Raw genomic sequence first — 17531 nt, forward strand, 5'->3', positions numbered from 1 at the left:
AAATAGGGACAGGTGCTTGCACCCGGAACCTAAAGTACAACAAGAAAAAATGACATGTGTGAGCACATTCAGTCCAATCAGTAACCAGCTAAAACGGACTATTAAAAAGAATTGGCATATCTTAAAAACATCCGATTTTGAACCAGTAACCCCACGGTTCGCTTTCAAGTGACAAAAGAATGTCTGTGACTTAGTAGTGCACTTGTATCCCAGAAGAGAGAAAATATCCACCCAGACCACTTTTTGGCAGTTGCCGCCAGTGGTTGGACATTTTAAATGTGGAAAATGTGTTGCCTGTGTTTTCACAAATAATCTGAAGGAAACTGACCTCAATGGAAAGAACTAGGTATTTCGCACTTTTTCAAATTGTGGATCATCTTGGGTGATTTATGGAATCAAATGCCCTTGTAACTTGATCTACATTGGAAAAACTACAAGATGCATCAGACAACGTATTTTTTTAACACAAATCTTGTCTGAAGAATAAAGTGGCAAATAAACCTTTAGTTGCACATTACGAAAAAAAAAACACAAACACACTGACATATCATGGTTTGTGTTACAAACAATTCTGGCAACTGAAAGAGGAGGTAACAGGGAACTGTTACTAAGCCTTAGTGAACAAAGGTGGATCTATTCCCTCAACACAGCCAACACAGGTTTGAATTCAGCGGTTGAATGGAACTCTTTGATTGCTCTGAGATAAGTAAGATCTGAATCGGCAAAATAGAATTCCCCAGCCGATGGAGAGCACTATTATAAGGTCTGCCCCCAATTTGGTATGGGGGTGCCCATACTAGCTTTAGACAGTTGGAAATACGTGTCCATTCAGATGACGGAACATAACTATTGTTTTTTTGGCTTCACAATATATGCCTCCTGTTTGAATAACATCGTCTGTAAAATACCTTTGAGGTGTAAGGCTCACACGCCATATGCTATTCATACAATATAAGAAAGTCACGTGGAATTGCACAAATGCACCCATTTATGTTTTTGTGGCTCCACAATATAGGCCTCTTGTTTTTCGAAAAACATCTTGTCTGAAATATATGTGATGGGCTAGGCTTAGTCGCTGATTTTTCAGGCATGGAATATAATAATCCACAAACCCGTGATTGCCCGTGAGGTCAATTCCCCACAGCTACGAGTGAGATAAGATCACACTGTGGGTTTAAATGCCCCTAAGGCCAATGCATACGTGACTGTCACGTGAATATGCAAGCCAGCTACAAATTAAGAAGACAATGAGATACGCGATTCGAACACTGCGACCCGAACACGTTCGTGAATCGGTGCCGAAGGTTTCCCTGAAGAAATAAGTTAAGTCTGGCGAGTTAGATCTCATAAGTTTTGCGAAGCTGTTTATTCATCTTGCTCGCGTATCTAATCACGCCCGGTTGTTCACAAGAGCAATGCTGTGATTGACGACAGTCCGCGTTGTTAGAAATACACTCAGACGCTTGTCTGGGGTTGCTTTTAGTGTGTTTCATGGAGACATGAGTGACTAAACTCGCGTGCCTGTATCCATTATGTTTTCATAGGCAATCAAGTGAAACGTCTGATCTTTTCACACGTATCCACTGACGGCTTTCCCAAGCTGTGGAGCTCCGGATGTTTTTTGGAGTTCTGCTACCTTACCGAACAGAACAGACTCTTGTGTGTGTCTGCAGTGGAGTAAGTGAATGTTGTACCATGCATTTAATTCTATCACATTTTGTGAATATTTTCGACACGTGGTAAACGAATGTGATAAAAATGAAAATGAATTAAAATTAAAATAAAATGAGTTTTAAAAGTATTGAACAAAATCATCCAATACAGGAGAATAACTAACCTCGGGTGTTATATCAAGAAAATAGGGTATACACATTTGTATGTGGATATCAAAGAGAGGTAGAACATATTTATTAGGACTAACCTCATGGTGTTCTGTTCTGTATAAGTATGAACTATACGAATATGACCGAAATAAACATTGGGTCTCTTTATGTAAAACAGGTTTCCCACACAGCCTGGAACTCTTTGAAACAACCAAACCCGGAGTTGATCTGTGAATACTCGGGAGTAGGAATTAAGTCCAGCAACAACTAGGTTTTACCTAGCACTAAGCTCAGGTCGAACCAGGATGTAAGTAAAGGCTAGTGTGATTTATGGATACAATATTATTGTGTTAAAATTGTGAAGTAATTGTGAGATATCATGAGAATATGATGCATTTAAATAAATTAGACAAAGAACAAAGAAAGAGTTATGTTTTTGGTATGGAACCATTGGTTTAAATGTATATATGTTTGTTTTTAGATTGTGCTTATCCTGTTACTGGGGATTTGAAAGGAGGTGTCCAACATCTGAAAAAGAAATTGTCTGTCCTGAAGAAGGCCGTATAAAGTTTTGGTTGTAGAAACACTAGGGATAGTGTTTCATTTCCTTAAATGGCCGAATCATATCGACACTTGACAATAGACTAGTCAAATAACAATGTCTTGTATCTGTAAACTGCTGAAGTGTACATAGTAGTTTTGACTAAGACAATAAACCCCATATAAAGCATACTGTTTTTTAAGACGTGAGCGAGAATAATATGTTGATGCATTACGATTAATGTACTTGTTGTTGATTAATTCTCCCTCTTTTTTAATTTTTCTAAATTGGTCTTAAACATTTAATAAATTGACGTGGACTTATTAAAGAAATTGTCATGTTGTGAGTGTGTATCAATTGAGTGGGATGGTTCCTCTGCCTTGCATCAAATATAAGATATGTCTTGTATAACTGTGGCTTACCAAAGTTGTAGGTGATAACCTTTTGTCACAATAATTCTGTAGATCACCATGCCAGCCCTGGTTGGACATAGAGTGGGGTAGCCAGTTTTCTCAATTTTGTATTTTTTTGATAGCGTGTCTCTTGTTCTGAGATACTGGCCCACCGAAAACAAAAATTGAGGGAGACTACCTTTGTAGAGATAACTGTCATTGCCATTGGGGCAGCAGGGATGTGTACAGTCTGAACATATGCACACTCACTCAGGGCATTCCATAAGGCGTGATGTGTGCCAGCTTGGATGCTCTATGTGGCATGGCAGCACATACGTACATGTGTGAAAAGAGATTCAATATCTTGCATGGCATGAAGTGATGCACAATCTTGGTCACTCACCGGACGTGTCCTCGTAATTTACCAGGTCTCCCACTCCTTGCACCTGCTCCAGTAGTATGAATTGGCATATAGCCTCTTCATGCTGGGTCAGCTCCTCCTCCTCTGGTGCTCCCCCTCCAGTTGTCAGAGCAGAGGCCTGGTTGGCACCCAGCTTGGACTTGGTGCGACGGGTGAGATCATTCCAGCACTTCACTACCTGTGCAACAGTGCGCTTCTCAAACCCTAAGGCGTTGATCTCAACCATGACATACTGCCAATTCACCATATGCTGAGCAGTTGTATGGGTGCTCCTCAGATGGTGGCACATGTCACGGTGGTGACTGGCCACGTAGTCCATGAGGATCTGGAGTTCCTCATCCTCAACGTGCCAGTGTCCTGTGCCGTGTCATGGGGTTGAGCCTGTTCCTGCTGTGCAGGCTTAGTCTTCTTGCCATGGGTGCCACGAGGTGTTGGTACCACCCCTGAGTGGATGGGACCACTTCTAGATGCTGGACCACAAGTGGCCTGTGGCATGGCCTGACCACTTGGGGTTGGGGCAGCTGCTTCCACATCACCCCTGACCTCTTGGGGCTGGGGTAGCTGCTTCCACAACACACACCTTTCCCTCTTTCGGCCTTTCCACTCATGTTCCTGGTGTAACGGAAATATGGAAGGCACACCAAGTTATTGTCCTGGGCAATATGAGTGAGAGGGCAGTCTATGTGATGGAAGATGTATTTCTGTGGTCCAGCAAGGCTCAAATGTACCCCAGGTGTGGATAGTATGGTATGCGTAATGCACAGGCACCTCGAAAGAAATAAGAAAAGAACGATACGCGATACGCAGTGGCACCCAGCAACACGAAAAATGCACGCAAACCCCAGAAAGCTACCAGAAAAGTAAGAATAGTGGTACGCAATACACAGGGGCATCCAGCATTGAAAATAAATGCATACGTGACTCACTGTTAGCCTTACCAAATGCCTCCACCAAAATTAGAAGTACCTACGGTCCGTGAAGTGAACGGAATGCATGGCACCCCAAAAAACACCTGTACTCCACTTGTTCGTCTCCTCCCCTTCACACACACGTCCGGAGTTGCTTTTACACGTTCTTATGTATTTCTGAAAATGGCATGCTCAACGCCTGCGCACAGTGCCTGACACATACGGTACGAGGTGAGGTCCTTTCCACTGTATTCACGTGTTCATGCTTTTCTCTGTTTTTGCGTGCAAAGTCCTTTCACTCTGTTTCCGGCTGCCTTCAATGCAAGACATAGAAGACCCACGCTCCTGCCTCCGTGCCATTTTACCTGCCTTCTCCTGCCCTGTGCTGCCTGCAAATTTGCCATCTGAAGCTGTCTGTACAGTGTGTGCCTGCTGCCTAACTGCACTGCGTTTAGAGTGCCTGCTGTGAAGCCATTGCCTGTGGTCCTGTCGCCCTGTGATCACCTCAGCTGCTTCGTTGGACTAACAGCATGCCATACCACCACCACCACTCCATAACCCAGCTCCAGGACCACCTTGCCCATCCACACTTACATCAGGGGTTGCCATGTCAGCACCATCATCCTATGATGAGAGTGGCAACCCCATGGCAGCGAGGCAGAGGACTGTCAACTTTAGTGTCATGGAAGTTTTCATCCTGCTGGAGAAGGTCCCGGAGCATTATGATGTTCTCTTCAACCCTGTGATGCTACGTGGCAAGGAAGGACATCAGCAGATCTGGGACGGGATCCCGGATGCCATCAATGCCGAGGGGGTGGCAGTCTGCACCTTCAGGACCATCCATAAACAATGGCAGGATCTGAAATCCAGGACCCACATCAAGGCCCTGCAATGCATCCAGGCCGATGCTACCACAGAGGGGCAACGTGAACGCAGGTGCAGGCTGTCAGGTAACAACATGCAGTTCCTGGCGAGGTTCTACCTGGCGCCGTATTCCCAGGTCTGTGAGTTAGGCCAATGCCTGGAGTCAAACGGTGAGAAGCCATGTGGTGCACTGCTCCACGATGCATTTGTGTTGTGCATGTACAAGCATGTTGGGAGTGAGACCCTAAGGCTTGCGGCAAATATGTTTATGAGACAGATGTCTGAATGCTTGCCCCAAGCATTGCTCTCTATTTGTGCATTGAGACATCTTCAGATTTTAAATCTGCTCTAACTTGCATTGTGTGTTGTAGTGCTGGCTTGTAGACCATGCACATGCAAAAATACTTGTGTCTGAGATGTGCCAGGATGGCAAGTGTGCCAGGTGAGCTAATGTTGTCCACTTTATGTGCATGCATGATTCTCATGTGTATGTGCCCAAAATGGGAATGTGTGACTGGGTATCACTCACGCCTGGATACAAAACATGCAGTTGGATGTTTGACTTAGTCACGTTGAGTCATTGCAGTTCCCGGGACTCTGCTGTGATTGGTCATGGCTCTGCTTGGGCCCTTTGAGTTGATGTGTGTGCATGATATGTGGATGTGCTTGGTGCCATGGCATGCTCACATGTGCATGTACAATTAATGCATGTGTGTATAGCATATGCAATTCATTGGTTGTGACAATGGCATGTAGTTTGTTGGGATTGTTTGGAGTGATGGCCAGGCAGGTGTATGCATGGATGTGGATTGCCTGTCCATGTGTGTGGGTGTGGAGGTTGATGGTTGTTCCCTTGACAAGTCATGTTCCTGTGAATGTTGTTGATACCATGCTGGCTTTGGTGCAGTACACTGATGTTGGTGTTCTCTGTCTCCTTTTCCACAGTTGCATCTGAGGAAGAGGACAGAAGCAGTGCTGTGGAGCATGGATTCATGGATGCCTCCACCAGGCAGAGGAGAAGGCCACAGCCACGCCCCCATGACAGCTCATCTTTGTGGAGTGATGTGGCTGTGGCAGTGTCAGTGACATCAGGCATATCTGCTGCAGTCCAAGTAGGTGAAGGTGGGAGTGGACTGTACACCAGCGTAGGGCCAGGTGATACCACACAGGGGCCATCCATGGCGGACGATACCCTGGAGTCATCCAGGTTGAGGGAGGGTGAGGTGGGGATGTTAGTGTGGACGTGCTTACTAAAGTCCTGTTCCAGGGGCATGAGGCTGTGCAGGCTACCGTGGGGGTGCCTGTGCTAAATTCAGTGCCTGGGGCATCAAATGCAGCAGTATGTGCCTGCCAGGATGCCAGGAAGCCTCCACCCAGACCCACCCCCTCTTGTGAGTTGGTGTGTCCACCCAAAGCGACACCCCCTTGCCAACTGATGTGTCCATCCGGGATTATGTGCTGCCTCTGCTGGCCAGGTTGACAAAGCAGACAGGTGTCATTTGTGATGATGGACGGGCTACTCGTAGTCTGCTTGCCCATCATCACAGTGAGATATACCCTTCGTGTCCTGGCTTGCAACATTCCTATTCCATGGTGCACTCCATAGGCTGTTCACTGCTGCAACATACCAGCTGGACCCCCGTGCAAAAGTCCCACCCCTAATGCCCCATCTGGTCGAGCTCTCATCCCTGCCTGAGGTGGGAATCCCAGGCACAGCAGCTGAGGTGGTCACCATGCATAGCCAGGCACTGACAGTGTCACAGGCAATGGAGCGACTGCAGGCACCCATGAGCAGGGCAAGTGCCACACGCGCCCTTGGATAGTCATCAGTTCAGAGGGCGAACCAATGGAGCAGGCACTGGGCACTGAGGCAGCATGTAGCAATGAGGAGTAGGCAATTGGTTGCAGGGCAGATCACCCAAGGAGGCAGATGGGAAGTGTGAGGCAGGAAGTGAACATGGACATGAGGCACAGAATGTCTTCCATGTTCCAGCAGTATGAAGGGCAGATTTTAGCAGTGTGGTAGCTGGCACGGCAAGCAAGGGTACTGGTGGCCAGGGCTGGGATTGAGCTGCATCGGGCCAGGAGGTGGGCTGCCATCCTGGAGGCCACTTGCAGGGAAGCGCGAGTGATAGATACAGAGATGCTAGATGACCTGCAAGCCCTCCAGGCAACAAAAAAGCCCCGCCTGAGGGGGGGGATGTGGCATTGGACCCAGCCCTTGTGGAAAGGCTGAGTGAGATCAGAGAGGAGGACTAACCCACTGTTGTTGTATATAGTTATATAGTTATAGGTTTCCTTTTTTTATTTATTTATTTTCTCCAGACTTTGCACACTTTCCTTCCCAGTTTTTCATTTATATAGTTATTTAGGTGTAGGGGTTTTATTTAAATTCATATTTTCAACTGGGCTGCTTTGACCTTCATTCCCCTTTTAATTGTACATATTTATATTCAACACAGTTTTCCTTTGGTTACATTCCATGCTTCATGCAGGTCGTTTGTGTGTCAGCAACTTTGATAGTTCACTTTTCAGCCAGTGCATCTCTCTATTGCAAGTCATGTGTCTTGTGGCATGCATGCATGTGTGTTGTTGTTGTTACTGTGATGGTTGTGGCTGGATGGATGCACATGTGGCTGATATGCTGGGGTGGGTCCATCAGACGACTGGGTCTGTCCTCTATGTTTTCTTTTGCATTTACCTGTACAGCATCACTGTGTGTTTGGCATCAGTGTGGTCGGGGTGGAGGGCGGTGTGCTCACTGTGGAGATTTTCCATGCTCACGTTAAAGGCCAATTGTTTATCATTTCTGTGTTAAACCCATGTCATGCAGACACACCCACCAGCATGTGCAGTTACACACTGCCTTCTCTCATGTGTTGTTCAACCTCAGACACTGGAATGCAGTAATGAGCCATGTTTGTTCTTTTAGAGTGGCAGTACAATTCTCCAGACTCTGTAACTCATGCACTCTCTGACTGTCCTCCCATCACCCATGCATGGCCCTGTCATGTTATTGTTCCCTGTCAGGTATTTTGCCACCCCTTCCACCAAGTTCACTGATGCTCAAGCTGTGACGAACCTGGCCATTTGTGGATATTGCACATTTTCAGAATATTTGCTTCTGTCGTGGGCACACATTCAGTTAGTGTGCTTTGATGCCTTGGCAATGTGCCATGGCCAACATGCACATGACACTTGGCATTGCCTTCACTTGTCACATGTGTATGGGGTGAGATGATTAAGGCCTGTAAGGGTGTATCAGCAGACACTCCAGACCTGGATGGATCTTCAGTGCTTCCTGTTGATCGTGTTTGAGGTGGACATGTTGGTGTGCCACTTCAGGTTGCTGGCAGACCACTGAGGTTCAGGTGAGCTGCAGACATACATTGCACTGGTATTGTGGAAGACTGTCAGGAGGCTGCCTGGGGGTTCAAAGGTGAGTGAGACTGGTGGGTGGTGTCCAGACTGGAGAGGGCTGCCTCGGGGGGGGTGTCACAGATGAGGGTGGTCTGAGGAGTGGTGTCTAGACTGGAGGAGGCTGGTGGGTGGTGTCCAGACTGGAAGGGGTTGCCGGGGGGGCGGTCAGAGGTGAGTGGTTTGGGGTGTGGTGTCTAGACTGAACAGGGCTGCCTGTGGGGTGTCACAGGTGAGGGGGGCTGGTGGGTGGTGTCCAGTCTGGAGGGGGCTGCCTGGGAAGGTGTCACAGGTGCAGGGGGTTGGGTTGGTGTCCAGATTTGAGGGAGCTGGTGGGTGGTGTCCAGGCTGTAGGGGGCTGGTGGGTGTGTCCAGTCTGGAGGGGGATGCCTTGGGGGGGTGTCATAGGTGAGAGGGGTTTGGGGGGTTGTCCAGACTAGAGGGGGCTGGTGGGTGGTGTCCAGATTGGAGGGTGTTGCCTGGGGGGGTCACAGATGAGGGGGGCTGGTGGGTGGTGTCCAGACTGGATGGGGCTGCCTGGGAGCAGTGTCACAGGTAAGGGGCGGCTGGTGGGCGGTGTCAAGTCTGGAGGGGGCTGCCTGGGGGTGTCACAGGTGCAGGGGTCTGGTGGATGGTGTCCAGACTGGAATGGGCTGCCTGTGGGGTGTCACAGGTGAGGAGAGTTGGTGGGTGGTGTCCAGACTGGAGAGAGCTGCCTGGGCGTGTGTCAGAGGTGAGGGGGGCTGGTGGGTGGTGTCCAGACTGGAGGGAGCTGGTGGGTGGTGTCTGGGCTAGAGTGGTTGATGTGCAGTAGGGGGGTATCCAGCCAGAATGGGTGCTGAGGGTGTAGGGGGCTGGACTCAAATTTTTTTCTCAGGGATGCAGCCGGGGGTAGCGAGGTGAGACACGCATTTTCACAGGGGTGAAGAGTGGATTTGCAAGGTGAGGCATGCGTTTTTGCTGGGGTGCAGCCTGGGCTTGCGAGGGTGGGTCCACATTTTTGCAGCAGTGTAGCCTGGGCTTGCGAGGTGAGGGGCACGTGATTTTGATGGGGTGCAATCTGGCCTTGCATGGGAGGGCCCGCATTGTCGCAAGGGTGCAGCCTGGGTTTGCGAGGTGTGTGTTTTCTCAGGGGCGCGCCCTGGGCTTGTGAGGGATTGCGCACCTTCTCACAGGGGTACTGGATAGTGGTTGAGGGGTGGACACAGAGGCTTGCTCATGGTTTGCCTTCAGCTTGCTTTTTGGTGTGCGTGGGGACGTCTTGTGGGCATTCCACGGGCACCTTGTTTTAACTTGCGTGACAGCTAGTAAAGCGCCTTTGAATCCATGAATACGCGAGGCGCACAATATTTTTTCGCAGGGTCCTTCTCGGCGCGTGGCCCTTGCACCATTTCTGCCCCCTAACGGAGCTGTTTAAGAATGGGGAGAAATTCATAAAATATGCCCTGCAGATCTTCCCATGATTGCACCTCTCCACTGCTTGCCCTAGCACCATGGCAAGGCATTGAAGCAGTGCAAAGGTAGCATTGGCGATTGGAGTTGCGATGGCAATCCACATCAGCTGTCAGTCTTTCTGAAACCCCTGGATCCCAGAGGGACACTCTTGGTTCCCCAAACCTTACAGAATGAGTTTGTATGCATTGCTGCTTGTCTGGGCTTGACTATTCCTTTTAATGGAATTAGGGTAACCACAATGTAAGTGTGTGTTTGCATGCTTGTATGCCCATGTGTCTTCAATGTTATGCAGTGCGTGTGTAGTGTGTGTGTGTGTGTTGATTCAGTGGTTTGAATGAGAGTACATGGATATGAGTGAGTGTGTGTGTAGGTGGATGACTTAGTGTGGCATATTGAACATGTGGCGAATGCTGGCATTTATTGTGGGTGCAGCATTAGGCACATGCTTTACAGTTGGATTGCTGTGATAGATGGTTGGTGCCGCATCATTTAAAGGGTTCTGCAGTGGCAATGCAGGCTAATATTTTCTGGCGCAGGCCTCATGAACATGTATTAAACTACTCCTGTGTACTGTTAGTGACCTGGATTCTATTAGGGTTTCTCATGTTACTCTACGGAGCCAATTGTAAATTGTATTGCATGTAAACCCATTTTTCACCAAAACATGCACACCACAGAAGCGTGCCTAACCCCTAGAAACCAACCAAATGTGACATATCCCGCTGCACCAACCCTCTGATCTGCCCCCCCCCCACACACACCAAGCCCATGTGGCATGTGCCTCTCTTCCTCATGGCTCGCAACCATAAGCAGGTTGTACTTTGCCTCCTTGCACCAATCCCGTTCATCTTGCCCCACCCACACACACCAACTCTTCAGCTTGTCCCAGTTCCATTCTTCAACATCCCACACCGCAACCCCGTGTGGCATATTCAGCTCCCAGAAAAAACCCGATGGCACTGTTACGTGCAGCACATTACACCCACACATCCACCCAATCACATCCGTTTATAAAATGGCATACAGTATCCATTTAAACAATCATGCTCACCAAACCATGAATCCTTCTTCACTCCACACAACCAAACATATCCTTTGACTCGCCTATTCATTGGCCAGTATTCACTTGTGGTGCAATTACATAACACTGCTCCAGTCTTTAGAGTGAAGATGGAATTTCGTATCGCACCAAAAGCGTGTAAATAAAAAGCTGAATGCGCGTTTAGTGAATATTCGGCTCTATAAAAGAAAATGGAGCCCTATTTTGGCATTATGGGCTGTGGGGGTTGCAGCAAGGTCCCCCGCATTCACTAAAAGTAAAGTGGAGTACAAAAAGCGACATTCCGAAAAGCTTGATGTACAAAATGCGGGCAAGTCGACTACGCTATATTGTAACTCCAGCTTTTAGAATACGGTCTTTCAAAACAGATCGATCCAGGAGATGTCTTTAGCTCTGAGTATTAATACACTTTCTAGTAATTTGTGAATCTAGTTAAGAGCAGATTCTACAAATCTCATGAATTTGCCCTCAACTATACTTGCATTTGTTTCGATTCTGAGCAATTCTGATTGAGCATAATCTGAGTGTGCTCTCAGGAAGATGTTTCAGGTGAAATGACATGGTTAATTTCGGATGCGTGAGTATGTTCTCCTCCCATTAAGTTAACTGTTTTTCATGTTTGCTTTCAACTGGCCAGTCTGTGTGCATTATCCCTGGGACACTGCCAGTCAGAAGGCTCGTTATGAAGCAAGGCTGCTGTGCTGCTCAATCACCTTCACAACAAAAGTGTTAACAAAGATACAAAAAAAACTCCTATTCTACTTGCTTCTTCCCAGAAACACCTGACCCAAATCTTTCTAAGCAGACAAGCCTGTTTCATCTCTACAAAAGTGATCGTTCCCATGAGAGAACTGTACAATTCAGCCGCAGGAAGTTTCAAACTCTGAGCGATTGTGTTAGGTTGTTCCAGTCACTGTGCCGTGCTATGAATGCCGCTCTATGTGATCACCTTTCCACTTACTTTCCATAGTAACAGCTAACATGAACACACATATCAAATAGCGCTACCATTTTCTTCTGTTGCCAAAATTGTTTCAAATCTATTTTCCAGTATAATACCTCCCCCCCAACCCGCCTTCCCCCGCTCCTAAAATGGGTTTTTGCTACTGCAGCTTCCCACAGTTTGGGCATTATTTGCATGAATGTGTGGTTAATTTAAGTTATGTTATTAATCTTTCTTTTTTTAAATTTAAGAGTCAATTGCTGTGCATACACTCCATTAGCTCTCTCAATAATCAAATCTAAGGGCCTGATTACAAGCTAGGTGGACTTTTGATCAGAACTACCGCCAGTGGTAAATAACACCTACACCTTTCCACAGATCCCTCTTCTGAGTTTACCACTGACGGACGGGGCATTTATGTGGGAACCTTTAAGGGTATTCTTAAACGGTTGCCCTACCCATTTTCACCATGAATATAAAAGTTGAAATGGATGATGAGCACTAACAGCCCACACCACCAACCACTACTGTGCATTTTCTGAATGGTTATGTGTGTGAAATTTAGAAATCATAGATGCCTACGTTTTCACCTCCTTACGATGCTCCATTTCTTTACTGTATTGAAGAGGCACACCTGTGCTTCCCTTCTGTACAGTAAACGTGTTTGTGTGTGTGCTATTTTAAAATGAGTAGCTCCACCTCTGTAGTGATAGTATAAATACGTGAACTTGGCTGAACATCTGTTTGAGGTATCCATCCAAGCCCTGCACTTGGATGAAGGTATTTCCAGTGTGATTTTATATATATTGCCGGAATTACTGTTACTAATGAACTTATAATCACACGCGTAGTCAATTTATGTTATCATATATAATTTATATTTTTTTAGAAACTCTCTTTTTCTAAGAAAATATTAAAATCAACAAAAATAATGCACTAAATAAATAAAAGGGCGAGAGAAGCAAAACAACGTGTCCGTCTAATCCTTTGTCTTGACATTCTGAAAGATTTGAAGTTGCTAATGGAGACTGTCACATCACTACTTTTTTATTTAACTCCATTTCCTGAGGCAACACGCCTTATTTTGGGTAGTTTTTCGAAGAATGACAAGTGCAGCACAACACTGTTCAGTCGACGATTACGTCACACAATCTTCCTCAGCAATCACCAGTATTGCAGCCCGCCATGGCCTATTTCCACACTGCCTGAGTCAAAGAAATGATAACCGATAAATACATTTAGGACTCCTCAGGAGCAGTCATTTACTTTTTGCAACTGCCATTTTCGCCATAATCAGGGAAGGCATGCCTAGATGTGTTAATTGAGTGTAGAGTAGTGCACCAGAACACTGTGATTCTCAGAAAAATGTGTGCATAGCAAAATAGCTTTGTAATCGTGAAATGTCTGCAGTCTTGTGGTGTAGTTGGTTTAGTGCATCTGGCCCTGAATCTCCCGTTGAAGTGATTGGGTCAACATCACTGCAGTGGTTTATCATGTTTTTAAATGTAAAGCATTTAATTGTGGATTCCCAGCTGTATTGCACTTAAGGGCTTTTCGAGGGATCAGTACTATAGTCCATGATAGTGAACATACATAATTGGTCTTTAGAGGAAGAAATGACAGGTCAATACATACACAGGCTGAGAACATGAAGATCATGCCCGAGACAGCTCTAAGCACCCATTTTTTGAGGCTTGAGTTCAAGGACTTGTGTACAAATTGTCCTTGTTAAAATTCAGACTACTGCAGACTATCGGTCAGCACCTCTTTCATCCTTTCTCCTACTGGAGTGTAGAGGAACAGGTGGAGGCCTCTTCTCTAGTCCCCGCCCCTTCACCACTGTCCTATTGGAGTAGCATACAAAGAGCTACAATTGGGAATTCATGCACGAGTCAGAATGTGACACGTCCATACCGCATGGATTGCGCGAAAGACGATATGCACTCAGACAGCTATTAAAAAGATACCCGTACATTGAGGCAATGGAAGGAAGTTAGAAAGGAGGATGTCCATTGCCAAAGTGCCAGGAAGTGGCTATTGGAGTCATGGATGATCTCTAAACAAAAGTCTGACAACAGTAATAATTTGACATAAAGAAGATATATAAGCCTAAGACAAAACAATATGAAAATACTTATCACTGACTATGTAACAGAATCACTAAGATAAACGTACCAAAAGATGAAGTTATCGTGAAGTAAAAAAATATAGTAACTTGCTGACCAATGACTGTAAATATGCTGTAACACAGAGTAGAAAAAGCATTTGGAAGCTTGCTAAAAAGAGTTATAGCTATAAAGTTTAGCAAGGCCATTGAAAGAAAATGGATGACGGGCCATTTTAAAGAATCAAACCAGCTACCTCAAAAACAAGCCTAGGATTGCAAATTTAAAAATTGATGAAGAAGCTGTTTTTGTGTTCCGAATAAGGGAGTACGTTTGCCTGAAGTCAAGGAGGCTATTTCGATAGATGAGTGCAAGGCACAAAGGGAGTAGAATGAACAGACCATGTGCATGAGACATATTTCTTCTAAGATTAGGACAAGGACATTTGCTTATGCCAAGTATTGAACAACTGCTAGAGAAAGTCTCTAAAGACCAGAGAGGGCAACAGCACCCTGTTTACATAAATGAAATTGCAGAAATTGAGAGGAAGAAATGGACAAAATCAAGGTCTTCTGACACAGGATGAAGAACTCAAAATAAAGGCTAATCATTAGAGCTTCAAGTTCAGATTGTGATGTGCTCACAGTCCCTTGAATGTCCACGAGCAGTGAGCATACTACGAGGACAACTGCAAATGAAAGACCATGCCTAAGGATGAGGTTGATGATATATGAGGTTGATGATATATGACAGACTGATTGGGAAAACATGAACAAGTTGACGCAGCTCCAACACCTATGTTTCGTTCTGTTCACGTGCTGCTAAACCGAGCCGGAAGTCCAAGGTTGGATAGGGTTGCCAACCAATCGAAAGGCCTGCCACGCAAATCCATATACAATGTTGCAGTTATTAGCCTGCTGCCATAATATCTCCTATAATCAGTATGTGATGTACGTAGACGTAGCTCAGTGTGTGTCCTACAGATAAGGAGCAGCCAATGAGATGTAAACACTTATATAATTTGCTAAGTAGGTATGTTCCCCTAATCCAATCCCTCGCGGCGTTAGTTTTTTATGACATGCCACGTAGGATGACGTCATGAATGACGTATGTAAAAGTATATAAACTCTGTGCAAGTAATCTGAGGTGTGAACATATCAAGCATCTATTTGATGTCTGTATTTCTCCCTGCTTTCTTTCATTGAGATAAAAGCAGTATTTTAACATTTTCCTTTGGTCTGTTCAATAATTTGTTCTGTGATAAGTACTGGGAATTTCATCTAGCACAAAGGAGACACTTCAAGGTGCTAGAGCACATTTGGTAGCAGAGGATGGTTTGGGTCTAACAACCTAGATCTAGGCCCAGATCCAGACGCCGGACAATAATTGGCTCCTACCATTAGCCAGATGATTGTGGAGTTTCCTGCTATGAACAGAGTGTAAGAAATCATGTGATCAAGATCCAGTTTTGCAGGTCCCCCTTTGATCAAATTCCTATCCGGTCCCCGCTGGCACCTGGTTTATTGTGGGAAAGTCGATAACGATGAACTCCAGCTGAATAGCGGATGTGAGTAGACCATTGACTATGGTAAAAAGCAAATGGGGGAGGAATTGTATCATGGTGTGTTGATTATATTTCTATAGAAAGAGTAACTACTTTTTTAGGGATTATAGAGAAGAGAAGAGGAAGATACCTCGATTTCACAGGCCCATGAGGGTCGGAAAGAATACATGTCATAACTCCATAAAGGATTGTTAAGGGATCCCAGTGGCATAACGTCAATAAGAAGGGCGTTTATTAAGCTCAGAGACAAAGTCAAAAAGAGATGAGATACATTGACTAAGAATAGTAAAAGAATATGTACATAGAGGAATACATTAAAGTGCCCATGTCTATGGGGTACAATATCTTTCTGTAAAGTCTCCTGCATGTTTAAACTGGTAGATACAAAACAAAAGCAAAAATAAATAAATAAAATGATTTTTAGTACACTTTTTAAACAAAGGACTGACATCAATCAGAAGGATACGATCAGATGAAATCAATATATAAAATCAGAAGAGAACCTTAAGATACTAAAAAACCAAGAATTATATAAAAATAATTGATAGAAAGTGTAAACAAAGGAGCGAGAAGAGTAGTGGTGCAAAACATTTTCAAACTATTTTGACTCACAGATTATGAACAACAATTGATGGTGCTTGCTCAGAAAAGATTAAAACAATATATTTAATAAACCTAGGAAGAAGAATAACATACTGGGTAAGTATTTACAGTGTGAATTGACTTGTCGCCATGGACGACAAACCATTGTTATACCTATGCAGAACATTGCTTTGACATAGACCCAAAATTAGAAAAATACCATTCCGAAAGGGTCAAGTGCACAACTAGTAAAGCACATGTGTAAGGGCTTCAAAGGGTTCATTATTGAAATTTATATTATGTCACATGACGAAGTACTTACATTCCACTCAGAAAGGAAAACATTTAGAGAAAGGGTTGGCAGTTTTATCTCTGGATAATGTATTAGATTGAGAAAGAAGATCCAATTGAGAGAGAGTGGATGCTTAATCAGAATAAAGGAGAAAATGTAATGCCTTCAGCTCCTATTTTACCTCCTGAAAATCAAGATGTAAAAGTTGAAGAAAATGGATTTGATCCTTTAAAGGAACTACAAGCAGCAGTGGGGTATTTTAATCCAATATATGAGCCTCCCACTTATAACAGTAAAGGCAACTTAGAAGAGAACAGGAATAGAGAACTACAAAATATATCAACATGCAATGAAAATAAACAGCGTGATGAGAGAAAAGAAAGACAAGACAAACAGATATACAGGAAAAGGCAGAAGGACAGAAGGGAACAAATGATACTTCTAAGGGAATGACAATACACAGTGCACATGGATGGGAGGACAAATATTGCTCATACTAGATGATAAGGGCATTGATGGAGTATGGCAATGAGGGGAAAGGGGGAGTGTGAGAAAAGAGAGAAAGAGAAAGAAGAAGAGAGAATTCACAAAGAAGAAAGGGACAAAGTGAAGTAAGTGAAGGGAGGAACGGAAAAGGGATGAGATAAGAAAAGAGAAGGAGAGATTGGAAGAGGAGAGCAGTTTGAGGCAGAAGCCCAAAGATTGAAAGTATGTAGGTTGCAACGAAGGCGAGAAGAAAGGGAGTTAAGGGAATTAAGGAGAAGAAAGGACATAATGGACAGGTGTAGGGGATTAAGAGATCACAAAATAGAATATTTACTCTGCAGAAGCATAGTGCCCATAGAAGCACAAGAACGATTGTAAAAAGAAAGAAGGCCACAACAGCCTGAAGGGATTTGCAAAGAATGCCACAATCATCATGGGCTACTGGGCAGGACAAATAATACATAGAGCAGAGGATTGGGAAATTACATAGGCACATGAGGGAAAAATAATGTTATGAGACGATAAGAAGAAGATAAGAGCCATATGAGCTGGGACATAATGATGGCAGGCAAAGAAAGAGAGAAGAAGGAGAGGGTGCATGAAAGAATCACATGCAGATTTTAAAGGGAATTGAGCATAGATAAAGGGGTAAAATGGTCAAATTTAGAAGACCCATGA

Source organism: Ambystoma mexicanum, chromosome 4q (genome assembly GCF_040938575.1).
Source record: "Ambystoma mexicanum isolate Mex_15411 chromosome 4q, UKY_AmexF1_1, whole genome shotgun sequence".
NCBI classification, from domain to species: domain Eukaryota; kingdom Metazoa; phylum Chordata; class Amphibia; order Caudata; family Ambystomatidae; genus Ambystoma; species Ambystoma mexicanum.